At 40.1% G+C, this 25354-nt stretch overlaps 1 protein-coding gene across 8 annotated transcripts in view; it reads left to right on the top strand.

The window, feature by feature from the left end:
* The first annotated feature begins 23831 nt into the window (after window positions 1-23831).
* Window positions 23832-25354, top strand: part of LOC131930756 (roundabout homolog 1) — a 131494-nt gene continuing 129971 nt past the window's right edge. For all 8 annotated transcript variants that reach the window (XM_059287357.1, XM_059287363.1, XM_059287358.1 and 5 more), the window contains exon 1: window positions 23832-24136. The gene's annotated coding sequence lies outside the window, so the exon portion shown is untranslated. The remainder of the gene's footprint in view (window positions 24137-25354) is intronic.

A 25354-nucleotide genomic window follows, 5' to 3' on the forward strand; every position in this document is an offset into this window, starting at 1 on the left:
ACAACATGCTCCAAAGGGAATAATTCATTGCACCTGATAATATTTTTATTGAGTTTTCTCTTTCAGGTAAATTAGCATCTCATTAATTATGTGTATTATGTAGATGTATGCTAGTTAATGCCTCTAATTGTAATCAGCGACACGCTTACCTGCTCATGCGTGGCAACCACGATTTTTGCTCACTGACTACATACATGCGGTGTCTAAGTATAAAATGAGCACACGAATAGAAAACATATATGGAAAACGTATTGCACTAATGTGTGTGTAAGGGGGGGGGGGATGATAGGCGTATTGATGACCACACAATCTTTTCATAGGTCGAGGTAACATAAACACGTGAGCTCTACTTCCTCTGCCTTTTTCCAATCAAGATTCTTTACTCTTCACTTACTTTTGAAATGAATTTCATGATTTTCGCTAAGAAAATATGCATTAAAAAGTACTATCCTGCAATTTCTCGGCATTCAGGACTTGTTAATCTAACTACATATTTCCATTTTATACGAAAACCGGGGGAAAGCGAAATTTAATAATACGCAAGTTTTATATCGGCCCATCTTGTCTATCAACAAACCCTTCGTAGTCTAATCTCAAATTTTTCATCAGCGAAATTTTTTTTTTGTGAAAAAAATGTTTTCCATTCGCTAGCAGTAAGCGGAAAGACAACAGATCCAATGAAGATATGGAGGCTGTGAGGGAATTGTGGGGGTATTTATATCACCCACACAAACTGCTCATGCGTCATTTCTCGCCGGCAACACAATCATTCGTGAATATTTACAATCCTTATGGAGGCGCTGGCGAGGAGAATTGGATTTACAGTGCGAGGGCCGAATCGAGGCTCAGGGGGATTTCACTCAAATCACAATTTTTGTTTCAATTTTGCGTATCTAAACGACAACGAGTGCTGGGTAGTGTAGAGTTTTGTACATTTTTTTGTCGTGTTTCTCGTTGTAAACAGGGTACAGGACAGCAAAGGCTGACCTGTTCCATATAAACAATGTTTAACCTATAAACTTAGTAAGCAGTGTCCTATATCCGATCCTTTGTGCAGCAGAGAGACTATTTTCTAAAACCTCGGCAAAAAAAAAAATAATTTGGAAATGTGTGGTCAACATTTTGACCAGCCGAGTGATCTTTTTATTCATGTGGGGCAGATACACCCAGGGACATCTTATGAACTCGAACTTGAAACTAAAATTTTAAGTTTGTAATCGTGTCCAAGTTTAGTTTTACTTGGCAAATCAAAGTTTGTCAAATTCAATTTTTTTGTTTGTTTCCAAATGTTTTACTCACCTCGTCTTTTAAGGGGTTTGAAACATTTTATTTTTGGGTTATTACCAAAGTTCCGAGCTGAATATTGAAAAAGAAAGACCAAAAGAACAAAATGGAAAATATAGAGAAAACAGTGTTTCTTCCAGATTTTTTTCTCCGGAGGGTGGGGGGGGGGGGACTTTTATCGGTGGGAGGAGGAGGTCGAAGAGATGCCTGGAAGAAACTCTGGGAGAAAGTGGTATGGAATGAGGCCTAACATTTCAATAAGCAGAGGTTTTAGCTAGAGACAGGATGAAATGGCGATCAAAATTTGATGCCGTATGCCAATGAGCTTCAAGTTACGTTGATGAAAGTACTAAATAAAATACTTAAAAAAAAACTTTTTAAAAAACCACGTTTTTCTTGTGGACTAAAAAGTAGAAAATAACTATTTACATACATTTGATGACAAAAAACGTGGGTACGTTCACCATCAAATTTCCCGACCCATCTGCCCGACCCACGTTTTTTGTCATCAAATGTATGTAAATAGTTATTTTCTACTTTTTAGTCCACAAGAAAAACGTGGTTTTTTAAAAAGTTTTTTTTTAAGTATTTTATTTTCTCCTTTTTAGTCCGTTGCTACACATGAAAAACGTGGTTTTTAAAAAAGTGTTTATAAATACACGGACTAAAAATCTTGAGCGACCAGGATTCGAACCTGGGTTGTCGCGGCCACAACGCGAAGTACTAACCACTATACGATCACGGCCAGCGCGCTCACATCGATTGGGGCCGAAGTAACTGTGTCAACAAGCCTCCAGTCTTGTCGGTATCTTTAGAAATCATGTCCTCAATTTTATGGTCCTTTGGGCGTAATTAAATTAAGCTAATTACGGTCTCTAATTGCTAGTTTTTATGATTGCATCTGAAATTGTTAGGCGAAAGTAACCTGCATGCCAAATTTCAGATCTATAGAGCAATCAGAAGTGGGCTAATTTTCGATGTCAATTTTAACAACAAACACATCCACGCGAAGCTGAGTTAATAAAAACGTGTTAAAATAGCCGCCCCGAACTCTTAAACGGAATAGTACGGGATCAAGTCTGCATTTATGGGTAACTTGGGGGCCCCAACTGTCACACATAAACACACACACACATTCCCCATGCAGGTGGCGACTCGTGACAGCTGCGTATATCGCTCAGACACGGGCCGAGACTAAGCAGAGGGTTTGTTTTGACTGGCGATGATGACACGGCTAGACAGGCTCTGCGAGACACTACACAGCACGCTTCTGTTGGCGGGAAATATGAGTTTCGTGACGTAAGCAGCGGACAACAGTCTGACACACCGATAAGAGCGATAACTCGGATTTGAACAAAAGATCTCCATAGTATTAAAAAATCCCAGTTCTTCTCAACCTTTCACCTTTAAAAACAAAAGGTTGGTTCACCTGATTAAGGTATGCAAATGGCGATATTAATAATATTATTTAATAACTTAGAAAGCTACGAGAATTATTTATTTCGTATTTTTAAATATACAAAGTATAAAGTAGATCTAGGTACTGTACTACGTAGTCATGATCTAAAAAAACCGTAATAATGTTCAGTTTTCTTTTAACAATTAAAAGTCCAACCGATCTGTAAAGTATAATTTCTGTGTACGACTTAACTTTCTGTTATCCCATATACTATATAATTATACCGCAATGGAAGATATCTGGAAAGGTTTGATACAGGCTTACTACACCCCACCCCCTTGTAAAACCAGTGTTTATTCCAGACTTTTTTCTCCGGGGGTGCACTTGACTTTTTTTGGAGGGGGGAAGAGATGCCTGGAAGAAACTGTGAGTAAAACATCTCGATAAAGCTGGAGTAGTACTGTGTTACTGGGCTGGGGTATGTTAACTGCAAGAACTGAAACCATTTTCTTCTGATGATAATAAGGATGTCGATGTGGTAAAGTTCGAGAACATTCGACTGATTCTCGTGACCTTTGGTATGCCGCGATATTTTGATTTTTGGACTATAACGTATTTGAGAATCAACGACACCTTCACTAGACTAATCCTCACCCTTACCCTCAATCAAACCTCACCCCATCTTAGTACCCCCCCCCCCCCCACCCCTACCCCCAAATGGTTACTGGTAGAGTGATACAAGGGCGTGACAAAAGAAAGATCCTCGAGTGCCGCGACAGGGACGGCTATTGTCGGAGGGGGATAACGGACAAAAGACCTGAGATTCCGGTACAATTAGCCGGAGGTCATCCCAGGTAACCGGGACCGGCTGGGAGGTATTCAGGTGGTTGAACAGCTTCTATACCCCTCTCGAGAGACGGTATTAAGTGTCGACAGACTAATGTAGACATACTGAAGAAAGGGGGCAGAGAATAGGACACCTCTCGCGATTAATTGGTTCGCTTCGCTGGTTATTTTCTGAGGATTTGTTCGAGGGCTGTTTGGGGCGATGTTGTTTAGGTTTTTTCCCCCCTATAATTGATGGAGATGGTATTTTCTAAACAACAATGTTAAAACACGACAAAAATGTTTCTTCAGGGTGGGTCGGTTTTATCCAAATTTACGAGACGACACGAAAATAAAACAAGGTCAGAGGTTAATAACCGACAACAAATACAGTACAGGGAGATAATATGGGTACATTTCCCCAGATTTAAATATATTTCTTTTGTCTTTTTATGACTTTCGGTTTTGTACTAAAAAAATTAAAATTAAAACTAAAAATAAAGATGTTCAACGAATGCCACTAATCGGATTTTTTATTATAATTATTGGAGTTTTCTAAAATAGGGACAGTTTATTTGTGTAATTTAGAATGTTTATCTGTTGTTGGAGCTTAGAAACTCGCTAAACGAACACTTACTTCTGCTATTTAGTTGCACGGCTGAGCTTCGGTCTAGCCTTACCCCCGTAACGTATCACTATCTAGATATATGTGTAACTGCAACTCTAATATGAATTGGGCAGAGGTAAATAATAGGAAGAATTGGTTCTGAGCCTTTGTGGCGATTTGTTGAATAGAGTACTGGAAAAAACAACATGTAACATGTAACTTAACTATCCTATGAATTTCTTAGGAGTAAAAAAAAAAAAACATGTGATTTTTACCTATACGTATGATTTGTTTAAGGGTAGGGGGAGCTGTTTGAAGGCAATGTTGGATGTGGTGTTTGTGGCATTTAAAACGATCTGTAACCGTAGCATTGGCATAGTCTGAACTCGTGTGCTGTTACTTGAACACTAACCGCTTTTTTATTTACATATAATTATGTGATGTATTGTTATGCAATTTTATCCCAGGGTTAACTAATTTCATCAAAATAACAGCTGCCATTGGCCGGGACAAAGCCTCCACACTTCTCTGTGCCCCCGTGGTCCCTGGTTCAAATCCCAACGGGAACAACGTCTCCGCCTGACATCAGTCTTGACACGCGCCTGTTTTCCCGCCGAACTGACCGTTAAACACTGACCCGTCTTTGTGGCTACCCACCCCACTCCAAAACTCGCCCGCGATTTGTTTGTTAAATGGTGTAAGAAAGGGCCGAGAACTGCGTGGATACAAACTAAAGACGATGGTTACTGGCCCTGAAATAATGTTTTGACTAGACCACCGGACGATCACTGATTACAGTTCATTGAGCGGAACGTCAACAAGAGGCGCGCGGAGACTGACCGCGAGTCAGGTGTGTAGTGTGTACACAAGTGGCCACGAGTGTTTACTCGTGTTCCCGCGCCACAAAATTCACCTCACCAGCCCGACTGGGATTAGAACTTCGCACCGTCAAGCAAATACCGTCGGGATATGAATCTAGAATACACGTGGTCGTATTACTAATATCAGCATATTTACACTTGTTTAATTTTCCCTTATCAACGTTAGGTACGAGTCTTCTAAATAAAGGGATCTTTATATATATATAATTCTCTTCTGGGAGACGCTAGAAAACAAGCTGTAAGCGCGCTCCCTACCACCCCCATCCTACATGGTCTGGTGAGCTGTGGTTCACGCTAAATGTTTACAAACAGAGCCGGGTTTAGTGACGACTATTAGGGGCAGATAATTTAGTTTGAAACGATTTTAAACGTAGGGGGAGGGGGGGGGGAACTAAGTCGAGTTTACTTTAACGGAGCGGGGTGAGGGGTTTGAAAAATTTTCAGTGGCAGCGTTGGTAGTGTCGAATTCACAAATTATGAATTACTGAAAAGTAGAAAAAACAACAACTAAATAGCGGCGTATGATATGCCGCGGGTCGGCTCGTAGTAGATATCTAGGTTGTTAAGTGAAATAGTGAATACGAAAATCAAATTTAATATACGGACTAGGCTTGATATTAAGACACTGCTAGGAACATAAGGCATGGTGTTTATGTTGATACTGGCAAAGATTATTAGTAACTAGTAACCAACATCAGTGATTGAAAAAAAAACATGATAGCGGTATTGTCGCACAATACAGATAGGAATGTAATGTTCACTACTGCACGTGACTGTCTACAGTCGGGCACTCGGCTTCAAGTGGTGCTACCTTTCTCAGCTACATGTAACTTACACTTCGTCTATTACTTATAGCCAATTTCTGCCACGAATTAGCCCACACTACAACTGATATAAATAGGCTCACACTACCACTACTTCTAGTTAACCCACACTACCATTGCTTCTAGTTAACCCACACTACCACTGCTTCTAGTTAACCCACACTACCACTACTTCTAGTTAACCCACACTACCACTGCTTCTAGTTAACCCACACTACCACTACTTCTAGTTAACCCACACTACCACTACTTCTAGTTAACCCACACTACCACTACTTCTAGTTAACCCACACTACCGCTGCTTCTAGTTAACCCACACTACCACTGCTTCTAGTTAACCCACACTACCACTGCCATTCATAGACTATACTACTACTGCTCCTTGTAGCTTATGCTTCGATTGCTACATGTAACCTACACTACTACCATTACTTATAGCCAACAAATTAGCCAACACTACCTCTGCTACAAAATAACCAACTGCTATTCAGAGCCTATACTACTACTGCTACATATAGCCTATGCTTCCACCCGCTACCTGTAGCCTATACCTCCACTGCTACATGTTGTCTATGCCACCTTTGCTACCTGTAGCCTATGCCTGCACTGCTACCTGAAGCCTATGCGTCCACTGCTACCTGTAGCCTATGCCTCCACTGCTACGTGTAGCATATATCATTACAGTATGTGTTTGACCTTGCTATCTGTCCCGCTGTCAAGAACCCCCTCCACTCTTTATTGTTTCAACAAACTTTAATTACCATTTCCGCTAATTTGCCTAATGCGACGTGATTTATTATCTTAATATATCAGCTACATAATAGACCGACGACGCCCACGATATAATTTGATAGTGCAAGTCAAAAAAAAAAGGGGGGGGGGCGACCTCCTGCCGCTCTCAAGGACAAACACACAGTGGTGCAACCACACTTTGGTTTACAGAGAACCTTTTATTTTGTCTCCCTACCCCACCAGTAGCGTAGCGAGGGGGGGGGGGGACATATGTCGCCGGGCGCCGACCTTAGGGGGCGCCAAAATGGGTTGGAAAGATAAATTGAAAGGTTGAGGGGGGGGGGGGGGAATGGAAATCTCGAGGGGGGGGGGTGCAAATCGAAAAGTTTGTCCCCGGTCGCCGGGAAGGGTCGCTACGCCTCTGTACCCCACCCCCACCCAATGTTCCCTCTAAGCTACGCGGCTGCGCAGTAGTTTGAACTGAATATATCCTTGTATAAGACGTTTAGAACAACGCACACACAAAATACACGTTTGCATTATCCTTTTCCCCCTTTGAGAGAACGGGGACCCCACCCCCGTCTATTACACACACGTATGCATGTTATTGTGGTCTAATGTCTATTCTCCCCCCCCCCCCCTCATTATACAGATAAGACTCAACGAAATAACAGTAAGTGGGGTCCATGACTGTCTCGGCCATTCCAGCTAGTTTATAGTAGATCACATAGATGACTGACATCCTTAGTGTCTTCTATTAGAGATATTCTATACTCCTATATCATTCACCAACACACACTAACCACAAAATGAACCGTATTCCCTTTTGCTCTTTGACGGAGCACTCTCTCACTTTAAAATATGCCCCCCCCACCCACAAATACACACAATTTCCACTACTTATATAATGTCTTAAATAGAAATTTGAAACTAAATAAATGTTCCATTTACCGTTAACATTACAAGAATACATTGCTACAAACTTGAATAATATAACGCTTTGTCAATACATATCATTGGTTGAATGGTACGTTCGTATTGTCAGTTGTAAATAATTATTCCAACACATTTACTATACATGTATTTGCATAACCTTTTTCAAAAAATCTAACCGCGTCCCTCTGTAGAAAAAAAAAGCGCAGATAAAAAGTCATATAGTTTAGTGTAAAAAGTCACAGAAAAAAAAAAAGAATTCAAACCCATTCTAAAGGAAGAAAACAACACTAAATGTAAGTTGGTTCATTAAATAGTTAAATAATTGAAAAAATAGATGATTAAAATTTTGTGAAATCAACGCTTTTAATGACAACATAATGAAAATCATACAGATGAGGCTCGTTAGCTGGGGACAACCACTTTTCTAGTAGAGACAACTCCAAAATCAAACAACTGCTGCCTTGTAGTTTGTTCTTGGTTGGACATAGACTATGGAGCAAATCCAAAAAAGAAAAGCAGGCTGAAATCGGAGTCAATGGCTTCAATGGCGCATAACCAGTTGACACGTATACTTAATTGTGTTGGAGGGAATCCCTTCCAACACTAAAATTAAGAACGAAAAAGAAAGAAGATACTTATGTCATGTTGTATAAATAACTCAACGACAAACGTGACCATTTATTTCTGGGGAGGTTTTCCGCCCCCTGTATAGAAAAAAAACCTCCTTAGGGTGACTCCACCACCAGGTGTAAGTACCGTTTGATATGTTGATGACTATCTGGCCAAGTCGTTCGCACCTCCACCGCTGGCCGTTAATGGCCAAAAGGCCATTACGTTGTTTCCGACACCGGCGTAATCCCCGTTAAGCCCACCCACGTCACCGCGGGTCCCCGGGAAGAAACCGCTTGCGTGAAATCCCCCACTAATCCCCCGAACTGACCGAAAGGGAGAACACGAAAAGCCGTTACGCTTGACCCATTGTCAGTCACAAAGAGACGCCGCTGGGCGCGTGTCAAATCCAGGTCTTGACGCCCAGAAGGTGGTTGATTTCTAACGACTTTAACGTGGGTAAAGTGGGAATTGATTAACCTTGGAGGCGACCTTCGAATGCGATTTATCACGGTTGGATTCACCCAAGGTGATGGCATGTCTGGTCACGTGATGGTGGATATAGATTAATCCATAGGTGTTTGTAACAGATGCTGAAATGTATATTCACTCGGTATATATCAGTGGCGTGGACAGGGCTTTGTCAAGTGGGTGGCGGGTTGGGAGGGGGGGGGGTGAAGTTTTGGGGTTAATACTTTAAAAAGGTTTTTAATTGAAAGCGATCCGAGAAAACGATGGCCAATATACGTAATTCAAGACTAGAATATTATCATGGGGGGGGGGGGGGAATAATCAAACCACCGACCTCCCTACCCCCCCCCCCTAAAAAAACAAACAACACTCGCTTCCTTACCCCACACTGGTGTATATCATCATCTTTTCCCGTTCGTGTCCAAGATGAAAGAGGATAAGTGAAGTAGAGTTCACCTGTACCAGAGACCTCGGTATGTGAAGCGTTAGTGTGGTCTTCACTATGACCAGTCGTCTTTACTTTCCCTAACGTCAGAGCTGTGTAAACTCAGTGAGAGTCTAACGATTTGAACCCGGATTGAGCTCGAGACTTTGGGGTTGGCAGTCTAGCTCTCTACGACTAGGCCGCGACATCCCATACTAGTGTATATGTTCCTGAATATTCCTTGTATGTGTTTGTGTCTACCTGATAACATATTTTTTTAGTGTTTTTGTCTAAAGTCGTCTGCTTGATTCAGCGACCAGACGCCAGAGCCGGACCTCCATCAACACCGCCATCTTGGATTTACTGTGTTCAGAGACCACCACCCTCACCGGCCCCTCCGCGGAGATAACGATCATGAAAATACCGTTACGTAATGACATACTTAAAACAGATGGGGAGTTATATTTTGTCTGGAGCGGGGCGCTTGCCATGTACGTCTGCAAGTGTGGGTGAGGTGAGGGTGAGGTGTGTGTGTGGGAGGGGGGTAAGAGAGGGTGCATGTGTGGTTGCCTTTTGTTCTCGTGTAAACTGATACTACGCATTTATGTCTGTCTTGGAAGAAAAGTGGGTTTTTTTTTGTTTTGTTTTTATTTGATTATAGACACATAAAGAGGAGTTGTGGAAAAGTACATTATCTTGCAGGGTTGAGATACTGCATGTGGCCTCTAGAGTGTTCTATAGGCTCTAGTTATATTAGTACTACTTTGCTATTGGAAGACCCAGTCAACCAGTGTTTCTTTCAGACTTTTTTCTCCGGGGGGGGGGGGGGAGGCTAGATTTTCTGGGGGTGTGGACACTGGTAAAAGTATAATTTTTCCATTTAAATTCCATTTCATCCAGGTGGGGAGGGGCGGTAGACTTCTTTGGGGGGGGGGGGGGGGGGGGGGGAGGGGGTGGTGGAGAGCTTCACCCCCCCTAACCCTAAACCCCCCCCCCCCCCCCCCCCCCAACAAGAGGTGCCTGGAAGAAACTCTGCAGTCAACGATTCTCAGATAGGAGTTGGTGAGACCATATACGGAAGGTGTTTTTAGTACTTGGTCAATGGTATTGTGACCCTCAGGTCTTAAACTGAAGAGTATCAGTCTATTCCTCCCCTGTATAAACCGTGTGACGGCACAACAACCTTAACCTGAAGAGAATCAGTCTATCCCCCCCCCCCCCTGTCTAAACCGTGTGACGACATAACATACCTGAAGAGTATCAGTCTATTCCTCTCCGTGTCAAGCAGTTGTTTCCCCTTGAAGGTCTCTCTGATCCTACGTAACACCGTCCAATCACTGTCCGCACCGACAAGCACAAAGTGACGTGGCCTTTCGTCGCTTTATCATCGCCGGTGTATACACGCCACACGCCAACCCTTCCCCTCTAAAAAAAAAAAATTATGTAAGCTCCGCCAGTGAAGTTTATATTGTCCGGGGAGGTAATTTATAATTAGACGCAAATTTTCGCTGAGTTATCTTCTCTTGGGTACTCAACATTCCACGTCTAAAAATAGCTTATGGGAATTATCCAAAAAAAAATTTTTTTCGCGCCTTTATAATTTGTTTCTGCACATTTTTAGTGCGATAAGTGAAGAAGCCTCAAGACTTGTGTCCAGGTTTGTAGCATCTTCAAGCACTCCAAACCTCAATAAACGGAATTAGTTTTCTTTTCATCGAATCTCTCTATAAATAGTTCCACACAAGTAATGAGTGGAACTTTTCAAAAAGACCTCAGAAGTGTCGCCAGGTCGTAAAGCTAATGGGGTAAAATCCACTTAGCGGTCCGCCCCTTGTGAAGTAGAACCACACACAACATTAATTGCCGATGTTACTTAATGCAGGCTAATTTCAAATCAGACGTAAAATTCGACCAATCTCCACCTACATAAAAATAGCTCTCGAAGGAAATTAGTGTCGTATTTAAAATATTTACGACACATCAAAGCTGGTAGATATCTATAAGGTATTTAACTGTTCATAGATTATAAATAAGATATTAAATAAAAAATGAATTAAGAAAATAACGTAAGAAATCGGGGTGTCCCGTAAGTGCTGGGCTTACTGGATTTTTAGAATTTAGTAAATAAAAGCCACAAAGAGTTTGGTCTAAAAATAGCTGTATCACCATTCAACAGCAATGGGCTATTTTTTCCCGTATGTAGCGAATATACTGCTACATTCTGTGTTAACGTATATAGTCACGTGGCACGCGTAATAGCACGTGATCTCACGCCATCATGTAATCCTACCCCGAAGATAAGTCCTCGCCCCGTGTATCATGATACAAGAAAGTGTAAGCTTGATACAACAGACTGCGGTCAGCTGTGGCAGGGGAGATAAGCGTGTCAGGTGTTGGGCACGTCACAACGCGAGCATTAACGAAGTTTTTTTTTTAACATGTCAGAATATAAATGGTGTTTACAAAATGAATACAAGGAAATCTAAAATAATGCTTACGTTTGAACAACATTAGAATCTAAATGTATCCTTCCAACACGAATAAAAACAAAATCTGAAAAGGTTCTTACAACTTGAATTCAATCAAAATCTAAACTGGCAATACACTTTTTCCGTTGTAATATTACACCTCATCATTAAAATTATTTGTTACAATATTTATAAATTGGAAGCTGAAATAGATATTTAATTTAAATTATAAAAAAAAATAAGCTACAAAACTATACCATTAACTGATATCATATTATGAAATGGTTGAAATAAAATATAATATTTCAAACTATTTTCTGTATGCTCCGTTTTACTACTACTTTACAGACTAGTATAATAATACTTAAAACTAGACTGAAACTAATATTAGAAACAAAACATGAGTTGTCGACAATAAAAATAAGTTGGTATTTGAGCAATTTAATTTGGAACAAGCGAAACCAAACAAAAAACAAAAAAAAAACAAAAAAACTTGACATACGTCTTAGGATTAATAAAAAGTTATTGTATCTACGATTCTGAAACATAATACTTCTCTTGTTTTCTTTATAGTTTACAGTTTCATTTCATAAAAATTATTCAAGTTCCTATTCCATTGATTGGCGCCTTTAAAATATTAAATTGGCTAAAAAATCTCAGCATTGGTTTTTATATTTACAAGTTTTTATTGATATTTTATGCCAGACAATGAAAACTTGAAATTCTAAAAACTTTTGACAGAAACTTGAAATGTGGGGATATTTTGGTCTCGGCATTGAATAAAACATACATCAGTGTTAACGCACTGTGTAAAACATACATCAATGTTAACTCGTTGTGTAAAACATTCGTCCACGTTGACGTGTTGTGTACAACATACATCAATGTTGAAGCACTGTGTAAAACATACGTCAACATTCAGGCATTGTATAATGCGTAAATCAAGGGTTAGGCATTGTTTCATGCATTGTTTCAGGCATAAATCAGCGCCTAGCCCAGGTTGTATTGACACTGATAATTTTTAACGTCTTAAGTAAGCCTCGTGTCACACGGGGTCTCGCTATCGCCTCGGTCTGGCTGGGGGGAACATTTCTTATCGTTCCTTTAAACAACATTCTTGTCGTGGGCGGTCAACCTTCTCTGGGGTTTGATTAGAATGTTCTGTGGCCGTTTTTTTTTTTTCGGGAACTAATGAAGGGGTTACTCCAACCCCTTTACACCCCTGACCAGAGTTTCTTCCAGGCGTCTCTTCGGGAGGGGGGGGGGGCACCGAAGAAAGACTACCCACCTCCTAACGAAATTGAATGAATATAGAAAATATATATGATTTTAACGGTGCCCCCCCTCGTCCGGAAAATTTAGTCCACCACCCCCCCCCCCCCGAAAATATCACGTGCTGCCACCCCCCCCCCCCCCTCTCGGAGAAAAAAGTCTGAAAGAAACATTACCCCTGACCCTCATCACATACTGCTGCGTAACTTTCTCAATAGCAAAGTTTTCAAACTTACATTTTCATAAACGCATGACGTGACTTAAGTTTGTTTTCCATACGTAATGCGACTTAATCCGCCTTAATCCGCGCAAGTTATGACATTTAACGTGTTTACATTTCAAAGATTTTTTTTGCGTATTTGATTTTTTCCCTCCTTTCTTTCCCCTTATAAGTGGCTAGGGCTTGTTAGTTATCATATCGAGCCCTTAACTTGAGTTTAAGACACGCTAGCTTAAACACTCGGATTCTAACCGAGTCACCCTAACGTATCTAACCTAAAACGGTAAACCAAAAAACAAAAAGTCACAGAAAAAAAGTCACAAAGAAAAAGCCCAGTGAAGTAAATAGTCATGAAAAGAAATGTCTCAAAAAAGTCACTATTATTTTCAAGCCGTACGCGTTACTGTGACGTTGGCAATTCTTTTTAGGTAGTATTGCTACAATTAGTTCCCAACAAAAGATTCTTCGATACTTAGGTTGTTTGTTGTGTTGTAGCATCAAGTTAGTGTAAGGTCAGCTATTAGGGTTAGCAACTATGGTACAATTACGTTAGGGTTTAGGGTAGGGTTAAAATTAATGAAATATATTACTATTTTTTTTTTTACTGTTAGTAATCCAACCCCCCCTTTTGGTGGGATTCCCTGAATTTGGTGCTATTGGATATCCGTATCGATGATTCTTCTCTAATAGTAGCAGTAATCTAAAAGGCCATTTTGCGGGATATTCCATTATTGTTGCATTAACAGACATGATTGTAACACAGACTCTTCTTTATTAGTTTCTGTAATCTAACACCCCACCTTTTGGGCGATTCCATTATTGTGCCATCTTGAGACAACACTCTAACAGGTGCTGTCATATTAGCTGCTTTTGATGCACTACGGCAGAGGAAAACATTTTCTTTGAGAAAATAACGTAACTTTAAAACGTCAAAGTAGTGCAGGTGTGTTTGGAATGTTCTAAACATATCTTTCTCAGTATAAAAAAACAAACATGATTTACCTACGAAACGACATTGATTTCGTTAACTAATTAAAAACTTTTGTATTCATTGACCTATTTAATACAATTATTTTAATTAAGGAATTAAACAATATTGTCTTTATTAACCAATTAACACCATTTGTTATTAATGAAATTACTCATCTTTGATTTCATCAACCAATTAACACCCTTAGTTTCATTAACCAATTACTCATCTTTGATTTGATTAATCAATTAAGACAACGTTTAATTAATCAATCAGTTCCAGTCCCCGTTTGATTTAGTCTTGTCTCAACAATACTGGGCTAAGAACCGAACGCCAAGGGGGCTAAAAGGGTGGGGTGTGGGGGGGGGGGGGGGGGTGGCAACGACAGCGAGACAAAACCGGAAGTTTGATGTCGGCTGTTGTCATGAATCATAAATGACTTATTCCCTGGCACGGACCATACCTAGAGACAAGATGAACCCTCCCCCCCACACCCCCCCCACCCCTCGACAATTGTGACGTCACGTGACGCAACGGTTAAATTTGCCCCTCGGAGAAAACGTTTCGTCCCCCGCTGGTTTCTGTGACACATCACGAACAAGGGGGGGGGGGGGGGGGGTGGGGACACGGACCACCCCCCGTCACACGAGTGATTGCCATGACTGTGTGATCCCGCGGGATTGAAAGTTGAGCCCGAGGATGGAGAGGGGCTGAGGGGGGGGGGGGGGGGAATGGGAAGATGGTGGGGGGAATGGGAAGATGGGGGGGAATCTTCACCCTGAAGTAAAGAGCACTTTAAATCTCATTATCTTGCACCGGTGCAATAGATTTCTACATGTACAAATTCGCCGGGTTTAGCTAAGTGTTATCTACATTTAGCCTTACAGTCGGGATTAGCAAAATGTTATCCACATTTAGCCTTACAGACGGGTTTAGCTAATTGTTATCTACAGTTAGCCTTAGTTATCTACATTTAGCCTTACAGCCGGGTTTAGCTAAGAGTTATCTACTGTATAGACTATGTTTCGTCTACAACAGTAAGCCTGTTTTTTTCTTGCACGTTTCAAATAAATTGTTGTACAACAGCTATTTATTGAACTATCATAGTTTTGTGTAATGTGTAGTGAGAAATCACATTGAGGAATTGTAACAAAACGTAACAAAACTTTTAGCGTACTTGGTTCACACATTAACTTTATACGGAAATTTCTATGAAGTAACACGAACAGGTTGAAAACTTGATTTAGCCTACACTGGCACTTACAAGTTTTCTTTCTTCCGCTAAAAAATCATATTTTTGCTTCACTATCTTGATATTTTTAAACTGGTGAGGTTCGTCTATCAAGTTGTATGTGTATATGTTTGTGTGTAGTGTATGTGTGTGTTTGCGTAACAGATTTCTAAGAATTACCAAACAAAACAAAGTTTAATGAACACATTCGTATTCTATTTTCTTTACAGCGTCTACCATTTCTAATTAGAAATTATAACCATCTTCGCTATCTTCAGCGTACCTAGAATTTTAAATTCCCGGTGGAAGCCAAATAGTGAAGCTTGTTATAAATATTTATTTTCCCACGTCGGTCAAAGGTTGTAGAGCCGGATGGAAATACGATTAGACAATTCCCAGGCCGTCCGTGTGTAATCTCCCTTCAAACGTTTTGACCATCTGGCCAGCCTACTCACACACACGTGTTACGCCCCATCGGCCTGTCCAGTGGCGTAACAAACGTCACGGGAATCCCGGACTCCGATTGAGCCTGCGTCCGACTTTCTCGCTTGACCACCGCAACTGAGGAAACGATTTGCGTAACACGTCATCGGCGCGGGGGAGGGGGAGGGGGGACTGGGTATTTTGTTTCTAAACTCAATGACGCAACCTGACGTCACTCGACCCTGAGCTGAAATCACGCATCGGACGTACGTTACGTATCTGTGTGTACACGTCGACGCATGCGCAGTGGACCGGAACTACCGAGGTTGGACGTGAATTATATATGCACGTGTAAAGAGACCGAATCCCTCCCGAGGAATCTTTCTGGAATCCGCGAGGGCGGGGGGAAATGACGCGGGAGAGAAAACGGACCAAATAAAATTAGGACATGTTTTATGGATAGGCCTGATGCTGGGCGCCCATGCAAATGGTGGCAGGAGACGGAACTGATGACGAACTATTCGCAACGGCCGTGTAACTCATTGCTCGTTGGACTCGGCTATTTTTATACCGTGTCTCCTGTTTCATTTTTTTTTCTTTTTTTTTTCTTTTTTTTTCTGCTATATTTTCTTGTTTTTTTCTTCTCTATTTTCCTTTTTTTGTGTATTTTCTTTAAAAAAAAAAACTTTTTTGGGATTAAACACTGAAAAAAGAAACCCATCACCTGACCTTTGGGTAAAACTGGGTCACACGTGCATTCAACAGATAGCGGCATTCTAATTGGATGAAAAAAGGCAGTTATGACATTAACGTATAATCGATTGTCCCCCGGTTTTGCACTCTGTCACATATGCCCGTCATCAGTATATATATATATATATATATATATATATATATATATATATATATATATATATATATATATATATATATATATATATATATATATATATATATATATATATATATATATATATATATATATATATTTGACACATTTAGAGTGAATGTTCCAGTGTCCACTCCTTCCCAAATTCGGGCTAGGGCGTAACGATCTGATGCTGTATTAGATTTAACTAATGGTCAAGTTGTAAGAGGGAAAAAAAAAAACCCGCGATTGAAAAGAATCATTACATTTACGCATTTGATCATTACATTTACGCATTTAAATACATTTTTTTGATCTGCATTTTTTTTTCGTTGGTATTTGCGCAATTAGCTTCTCCAGTTCTGATATCATTGCATCCAAGAACACCTCTGTACCACACTTTCCCTCTACCGCCCTAAACATGAAATAGAAACTTAATTAACATGCATTTATAACGAATATAAGCTCCCTGATTTCGCGCGTGAGTGCACAATTGCCATTTCATATCATGCTAATTTGATCAAATGCATGACGATTAAAATAAATTAACCTTAACCAAATTTTTTGTGCGGGTAAACACCCCCATACACTCTCCCGTCGCTGGTTGATAAAGCGTATCGATTCTTAACCCAAACCCGCTTGCTAATTAGTGTTCGTATAAATATCGGGTTTACGCTTGTATTTCTCGCGGATAAATGTTATTGATTAATAACATTTACTCTAATCATCAGCCAAATTTTTGTTTGGATTAGCATCGGGGCCCTTTTCTAATTGCTTAAAGGTAAAGTGTATATCAATCCAACCTTTGACTGAGGCCTGGGTTAAGGGATTAGGGATGTGTTCGTTAGGGTTATCATTAAGATAATGTGGTTAGTCGTAGATCATTGAGGCTTAAGTCTGGAGTTGCGTTTGCGGTTCAGGGTTCTTATGACGTCATTGAGTTCTCCCTACTCTCGCTGAGATCTTTGACGTCATTGAGTCCGTCATACTCTAGCAGATATCGTATGACGCCCATGAGCCTGTTCTTATCTAAATCCTTATGACGTCCAACTTGCTGTGACAGATGTCGTTTGACATGATTGAGTCCATCCGACTCTAGTAGAGATCTTTGACGTCATTGCATCGTATGACGTCCATGAGCTCACCCTTCTCAGAATCCTTATGACGTCCAACTTGCTATGACATATATCGTATGACGTCACTGCTTCCAATCCACTCTGACATATACCTGTGACAGAGAAGTGACTGAATATGGACCGTTCCCATAATAAGCTCTGATCTCTTAAATCTACTTCAACTATGATATTGACATTCTATACTGAAATTGTTCATTTTTTTCGTATTAACCTACTCATCTAGTATTAACCAAAATAAATATTATCAAAACAAGTCATGAATAGCAGAGTAACTTCCCCTTTAAAAATGTATAGTATAGTGCCCTTACACAGGCAACCAAATCTACTTCAGTCTTTTTACCGCCATACTCCGCTAGATCACGAAAAAGGTACTTTATTTTCATCTGATACAAATTCAATAAACGTGTCCAAACAGAAGCGGTCTAGTGTCAGAAGTTGAATAACTTCCCGCCATAAATCGGGCAGACGATGGGAGGTGTTAATGCATCGGGACACATAGCCGGTCCACCCTCGCCAACATACATATTTGATGGCTCCATTTCTTCCGCTCGCTCGTGACGTCATCATCTCGCGTGAATATGCGTCACTGTCTGGTGTAATAATAGCGATGATACACAGGTTTCTCGTATATTTTGTTGTAAGTTGCTTTATATGGTTTATATATTTATTTTTAGCGCAATTTCCATACTGGAGAATTGCGATTGTTTTGTGTATCAGTTGTTGCAAGTTACCTGATATACTTACAGAGTGAACGTTTACAATGATGTTGGCTGTCAGTTGACCTTATAGGGGTGGGGGCGCCAAAATGGGTTTGAAAAACAAATTGAAAGTTTGAGGGGTGTGTGCAAATCAAAAGTTCGAGGGGGGGGGTGCAAATCGTAAGTTTGAGCGGGGGGGGGGGGGTGCAAATCGAAAGTTTGAAGGGATTGCAAATCGAAAGTTCGAGGGGGGGGGTGTAAATCGAAAATTTGTCCCCGGGCGCCGGGAAGGGTCGCTACGCCTCTGATTTGTATCACTGCTGTCCCCAAAACTTGCCAGCTTCGCACATACAATCATAATGTCCTATTCTCATAAAAACTGCCCTTAACTCCTTGAAGGTAGCAAGTAATGTAGGAAAAGTTCCCTTTCACACCTAATGATCCACAGGGCAGATGAAGTAGAGTACAAATATATCTTGACCTTGACATACGAAGGGATGGTGAGGTAAGCACAATGCCCAGCTGCCTTTACTTTCCGTAGCTTGAGTTAGGTACCCATTAGTGCTGGGTGGACTCAGAAAAGTACTGCAGTCAAGAACCCGGACAGCGATCCGAACTCGAGAGGTCTGCGACTCGCGAGGGTACTGTTAGGTTAAATAATTAGGTCATGTTTTCGGTTAGAGTAAAGTATGGAAATTGAAACAGTGTAGTTATGCTTGCAATAGAAACTCACTACATCATACTTTAGCGTGCTGTAACCTTTTGTTTAGTGTAAAAAAAAAAACAACATTCGGTTGGATTTATTGGGGGAAAAATACTGATCACATTTATACTTATGTATGAGGGGCAAGAATAGGGATGTGCATGTGTGTGGGGGGGGGGGGGTGACAAGATCCTAATTACATCTTGCGCTCACTAACTTAAAACAAATGCTGTACTAACGTATTGCGAAAGACGTATTGCTCTTGTTTGCTTTTTTTTATTTTAAATCAATTTTTATGTTTTTTATGCCCACGTTACTTTAACATTTAGACTTTAATATGAACGTAATTTGCATATTAGCTCACCCCCCCCCCCCCACCTTCCACACACACGCCTCGTTACACAGACGACAACAACTGCAACACGACTACCAACGTTACACCATGGCGAGATGAACACATGCGATGTGAGTGTGTGCCATGTGTGGTCAACTCTCATTGGTCAGTAGAGCTAGACAGCTTTGATTAGAAACTACACGTAGTCGCCCTAGCCATAATTTGTACCAGAATTGGTCATGGACCTACATATAACAAACAAAAGATATAGTAGCCTATATTTATCTTAAGCTGTAGTTTAGTTTTGATGATACAAATAAAATTAGCATTTAAGCTGGGTATCCAAAGAGTCGCATTTATTCAACCTAACACTCACGTATTCCATAGCAATGTAAAGTAAAGTTCCCTTTTCAAACCATACGGTCTATAGGGCAAGTGAAGTAGAGTTCACTTGTTTCTGTGACCTCGGTGTATGAAGAGATAGTAGTGAGCACTATGCCCAGCCGCCTTTACTTTCCCTAACGCGAGTTAGCATCGGATTTGGGTGGACTCAGGGACGGTCTACTGACTTAACCCGGATTCGAACACGAGACTTACGGGTTTAGGTCCAGCTCTCTACCGCTAGACCACTCCGTCCATAGCAATGTATAACCTCTATCAATATCTTGTATACCAATCTATGCCCGTACAAATGTACCCAAACTTCTATCAAAACTTCTGTACCCGAATCTCAAACATGTTGATTTAAAAGTCGTCTCATCACTAGACTAGAGATTTTAAGAATACTCTTGTATGGCTAGATTATAAACCCGACACCATCATATCGTCATACAGACTCTCATTAACCAACTCTCCAGTTAAAGCTGTTATTTTATTAAAAACAAAAACCATTGGCGTTGACTGTGAGTAGTGGTTCATGTTAGCACTCATCCCCGGCTCAAATATCAGTTTATAGAACACGATACCAATAAAATGAACACGATATTGATCTGATATGAAGAAAAAACTGTTCTAGGTTACTCGATACTGATGTAATGAACACGATATTGATCGAATACGATACTAACTATTGAATATAATTTCTATTCAGTCCGATGCTGGTGTACAGAACATACCAATCCATATAACATAACCCTCTTTCTATGCACTGTTATTGATTTCAGTGGGTTTAAGTTGTCGCTTATGGTAGTGGTGGTGTGCTAACTAGCGCCAGCTTGTGAATCAATCAACATATTTTTGTTTCAATACTCTAGCCTTGACCGGCGTTGGAGGTCAGAGGTCAGTGCACACTGCACCCTGCGGCCAGTCCCCCGCTACCGTTTGAGAGCCTGTGTATGTTGTGTTTTTCAGACAAACATGTTCGTTTAGTCTCGGATACACATCTAGCCACTCGGCCTCAGCCTCGGTACACGGCGCAGCCGCGGTGACCTACTTAGCACGCTTGGCTGCTCACAACCCATCCTAACGTCGCGACTCGTAGCACTCACTCGTCTCGCCCTACCCCCGCGGTACACGGCAGTGTGAAGACTTGCTCGTTAACACGACGACACATCGTCTGGTAAGACCAGAGTTCAGAGGTCAGATAACAAACTCTCAAGGGAATGTCCTCTACTGCTGTTAGTAAACTTCAGCACCATATACACAATACTCGGTGTATTTCTAGTCAGTACCTGGCGCATCAGATCATTAAAAGACCCGTGTTGTTGCTGATCAATACGACGTTTACCTCTCTATCAATGCTAACTCGAATCGTCCGTTGAACACGCATGACCTGATCGATGGCAGATTGACGTTTAACGGCGCGGCAACACGGCGAGGCTGCGGCCAGGCATCCGTGGTTTGGCCTCAAGTGAAATACCTGGTAGACCCGTGTGTACCGACACCTGAACATTTCACGTTCAAGTTGAACGGCCATGTTCATATGAATCATGTCGTGAGGCAATATTTAGGTAAACTTTAAAGAGAAGTTCGTGTTTTACTCCTCTTTGTCTAGATTTTCATAAAGAAAGCTATCGCCTAAGTCCTAGTCGCTAAATGACATGAGATACCGTCCCCGTGTATTACATACAATGTATAATAAGGGAAATAGTTATTAAAGATGAATTTTCAAGAAATCTATTTTAAAGACAAATATTTATTAACCTTTCATAAATATAGGCCTAATCATTATGTGTTGGTTAGCTTTAGGATTTAGCGTATACAGTTAAAAGATTGTAGAAATCACCAATATCATAAGCAGTTTTATAAAACGCGATGTAGGATTAAATTACAAAAAATTAGATTTATTTTGAAGTTTTTTAAAATCTAACAATAAGGTATTTTTTATTTTATTTTTTAGGTTACTGTGGGAGAAAAAAAATAACACAGACTTTTAAAATAAACTAAACTAGGCGGGGGGCTATTTGAATTTAAAGCAATTCATTTCAGTTACCGTCCTTGTATCTAAATACTTGTCCTAGTATCTAAATACTAAAGCCCAGCGATACGACACCATTTCTCGCGTCGTCCGGCCCTCGGTTCCCTCCAACCCACGACTGCTTCATTTTTCTTCACACCCGTTCGCCACCTCTGATAGCAAGCGAGGCACCGAGGGGCGATCGAGAGCGGGGCACTAGCGAGAGAGAGAAGGCGCGTCGCATCACTTCGTTTTGAAATTGAGCGTTTTGGGTTATAGAGTAATGGTAGCAGACGAGAGTGCTTCCGAGTGTAGCAGAGGCAGAAGCGACAGCGGCGTGAAAGCGCAATCGTCTGCTGTTTGTGGATATCTCGGCAGAAGCAAGCGGCCCGTGTTATGGTTTGGAGTGTTGAATCAACGCACAGAAGTGATGCTAGTGTTGTTGATGTAGGGCGCTCCACAGTACTAAAAGTTTGGTAGCGAGTGTTGAAGCACATTTGGATTTAACTAAACACTTGGCGGTTTATTGTGTTCTAAAACTACGGACTGTTTTTTTTTGTGTGTGTTGGATATACTGTTACTTTCATTACTTCTGTAACGGATTAAACTCACGGTAAGCTGACACGAGTAGTAACACCACACTGGCAGTAGTGAGTAGTGTAGTATGATTTATAACCTAGTTCTAGTTGTAATAATTTGTTAGATTAGTTGCAATTATTTACATTTAGATTGCTAACACAAAAACAGTAGATCTAGTAAAATCTAGATCTAGATCTAGGTCTAGTTGTAAATGTTAAAAAAATAAAACATAACAGCCTAGTAAATTAAACATAGATATAGAATATAGATCTAGATCTAGATTCTAGATCCTAGATCTAGATCTAGATCTAATTCTAGAATCGAAGAAAAATAAAACAGTCGACGCGTATGGCTTGAATTTTGTACTATTTTCTAGATCTAGATCTAGTAGATCTAGTAATTAAATTAATGCTTACTAGTCTAACTAACAAACGTCAAATTAGATCTAGACTAGATCTATATTCGAATTCGGTATAAAGAGTCTATCGTCTACTAATTATTAAGTTAGAACCATTTATTGTTATTCCATTTTTTATTTTATCATATATTTTATCATTAGTAGATTTAGAAGAAAAAGTGGGGCTCAACAATTATCATTATTGACATACACGCGGACTCCCGGTCAAATGACAAATCAGTCAGATGACAAACCGGTCTAATGACAAATCAGTCAGGTGACAAATATTGGCTTGACTGTTAGCAAAAAGGTTCTAATGTTTTTGTTTTTCTCGTTTTTCAACTCGGCAGAAGTAAAAAAATATTATTTTTTAAATCCTCGACTATGCTAAAACAACTCAAACATTGACTAACAGTAACATCGCATCAATAAATAATTTAATTAACTAATGATCATGTGTCAGTACTAGGCTGGGTCTAACGCTGGGTGCCGAGGAATTCTCGTTAACCCTAAAATATTTTCACCAAGTCCACCAGCGGGTCACCGTGTTACAGTCTGATTGCCTGGTATCAACTTGACCGGCCGGCCCCTAGCAGGGAAATGACTAACGCAAGTTGATACGCCGAATCGCCGATATCGAAACTTGACCCAAACCTCACTCAAACCCTAACCACCAACCAACATTCTAAAAAATCTAGATATAAACAAGAATAACAGTCGTTTCTTCGTCCCGGATTTAACAATAGGTTAGGGTTAAATTATTTATAAGATCTAGTCAGTGGTAATAATTCTTTACAAATAGCACGAAGAAACGTCTTTGCTACTAGAATGTATACCAACTCGAAATAAAAAATAAACTAAAATTAAGTACTGATCTAAATTCATAATTGAAGAGCGGCTATGTCTGATTTAAATTACCATATTACTATTTTTATACAAAAGCAAGACTTATTTCTATGGTAGATTCCCAAGCCAATATTACAATTTTTTTAGCCGGCAACGCAATCTGTCCCCACGTTTGATCATGTTTGATGGACATAATTTTATCGAAATGGTGCTAGTTTACAAATTATCTCAGTACAATTTAGTAGGCATACACAATATATTAACACAATGTTCTTTACTTGCAGTAATAGGCGCTGATCAGGTTCGGATCTAAGTCAGACGAACAGAACTGAAACGTTAAATCAAGTGGATGTGTGACAGTTGGGAACATTCGTGGATTAACGTTGTGTGTGTTTAACTTGTGGTAGTACAGAACTTTTGTTCAACTTTTTTATGGATTAGGTCTTTATCCATTTGGATTTCATGGATTAAATACTGAAATATTCTGGATTAAAAATTCGTTTGGATTAAAACAATTGTTTTGTGCCCTGTCGAGAACGATTGGATTATTTGTGTGTGTAGTGCTATTTGCAAAACTTTTGGATTATATAGCAAACACTTACAGGTAAGGTTGTGACATTTTTTCTTTCATTTTTCAATTTAAAAAATATATATTTCGTACAGTAGCCAAATCCTCATAATAATCGAGGTACCTCAGAGAACGATACTTTAACAACGATACTTTAACTCTCGCTTAGGCTTAGGTTAAGACTTAGACGTGGGAATAAAATATCGATTATGGCGATAAAAAAGTTATTCATGGTGTTATGCCGGTTATAGTAAAGTCGACATAACGTTGTTGATGAAAAGTGGTCTGTTTTGTATAAAGATTTGAGTACGTGTAAAGTGTAAAGTGAAGTATTTACAAGGTTAATAGTGCTATAATAGTATATCATTCTACACATAATAAGTGTACCGAGTCTTGCAATGGCAACTAAGAAATCACATAACCGCTGTGACTAAAGTACTAAAATTATTGATCTGTACAGCCGATCCTATCTACCTATTAGCGACTTAAGGGTCTATAGACTATACGGATCTAAAAGTAATACTAATAGAGTGTTAACATTACAGTATAGGCCTATCCTATAGTAGCACGTTTACACACATACTACTTCTATCCTAATTTAGACTATATATTTTTATTTAGGCCTAAACCGAATGATTATGAATAGCGCTCTCGTAAATGTAAAGATGAAAACGAAAAAAACCGAGCTTAGCCGAGGGCAAGTTTATATAGAAGTTAAACATATACATCAGACTGGCTTAAAGTAGAGGTGGGCAGATGTAATCTTATAGATATAAAAAAAAAACAACAAAACAACATAACAGTTATCAACTGGTGCATAATTCTTGAAATGTCACCACAGTCCACGGCCCGTAACTCAATAATACTTCACCAAATTATTGAATACCGTGGCGTTCTGGTGGCGCCCGGACTTCGTGCTGGCGTCCCCGTTGTGGGAATTAGTAGCGGCGTGTCGTCCTCATTTGTTGATACGTGTCTGTGTTTGGTGTGTCGTCCTCATTTGTTAATACTTGTCTGTGTGTGTCGTCCTCATTTGTTAATACTTGTCTGTGTGTGTCGTCCTCATTTGTTAATACTTGTCTGTGTGTGTCGTCCTGATTTGTTAATACTTGTCTGTATTTGGTGTGTCGTCCTCATTTGTATTTGGTGTGTCGTCCTCATTTGTTAATACTTGTCTGTATTAGGCGTGTCGTCCTCATAAGTTGGTCTTCTCGTTTTCGCTGATAGACCGAGGAAGATATCCATACATTTTTA

The sequence above is a fragment of the Physella acuta genome, unplaced genomic scaffold, assembly GCF_028476545.2.
Source record: "Physella acuta isolate Inbredline_101_S28 unplaced genomic scaffold, ASM2847654v3 ptg001837l, whole genome shotgun sequence".
Taxonomy (NCBI): Eukaryota; Metazoa; Mollusca; class Gastropoda; family Physidae; genus Physella; species Physella acuta.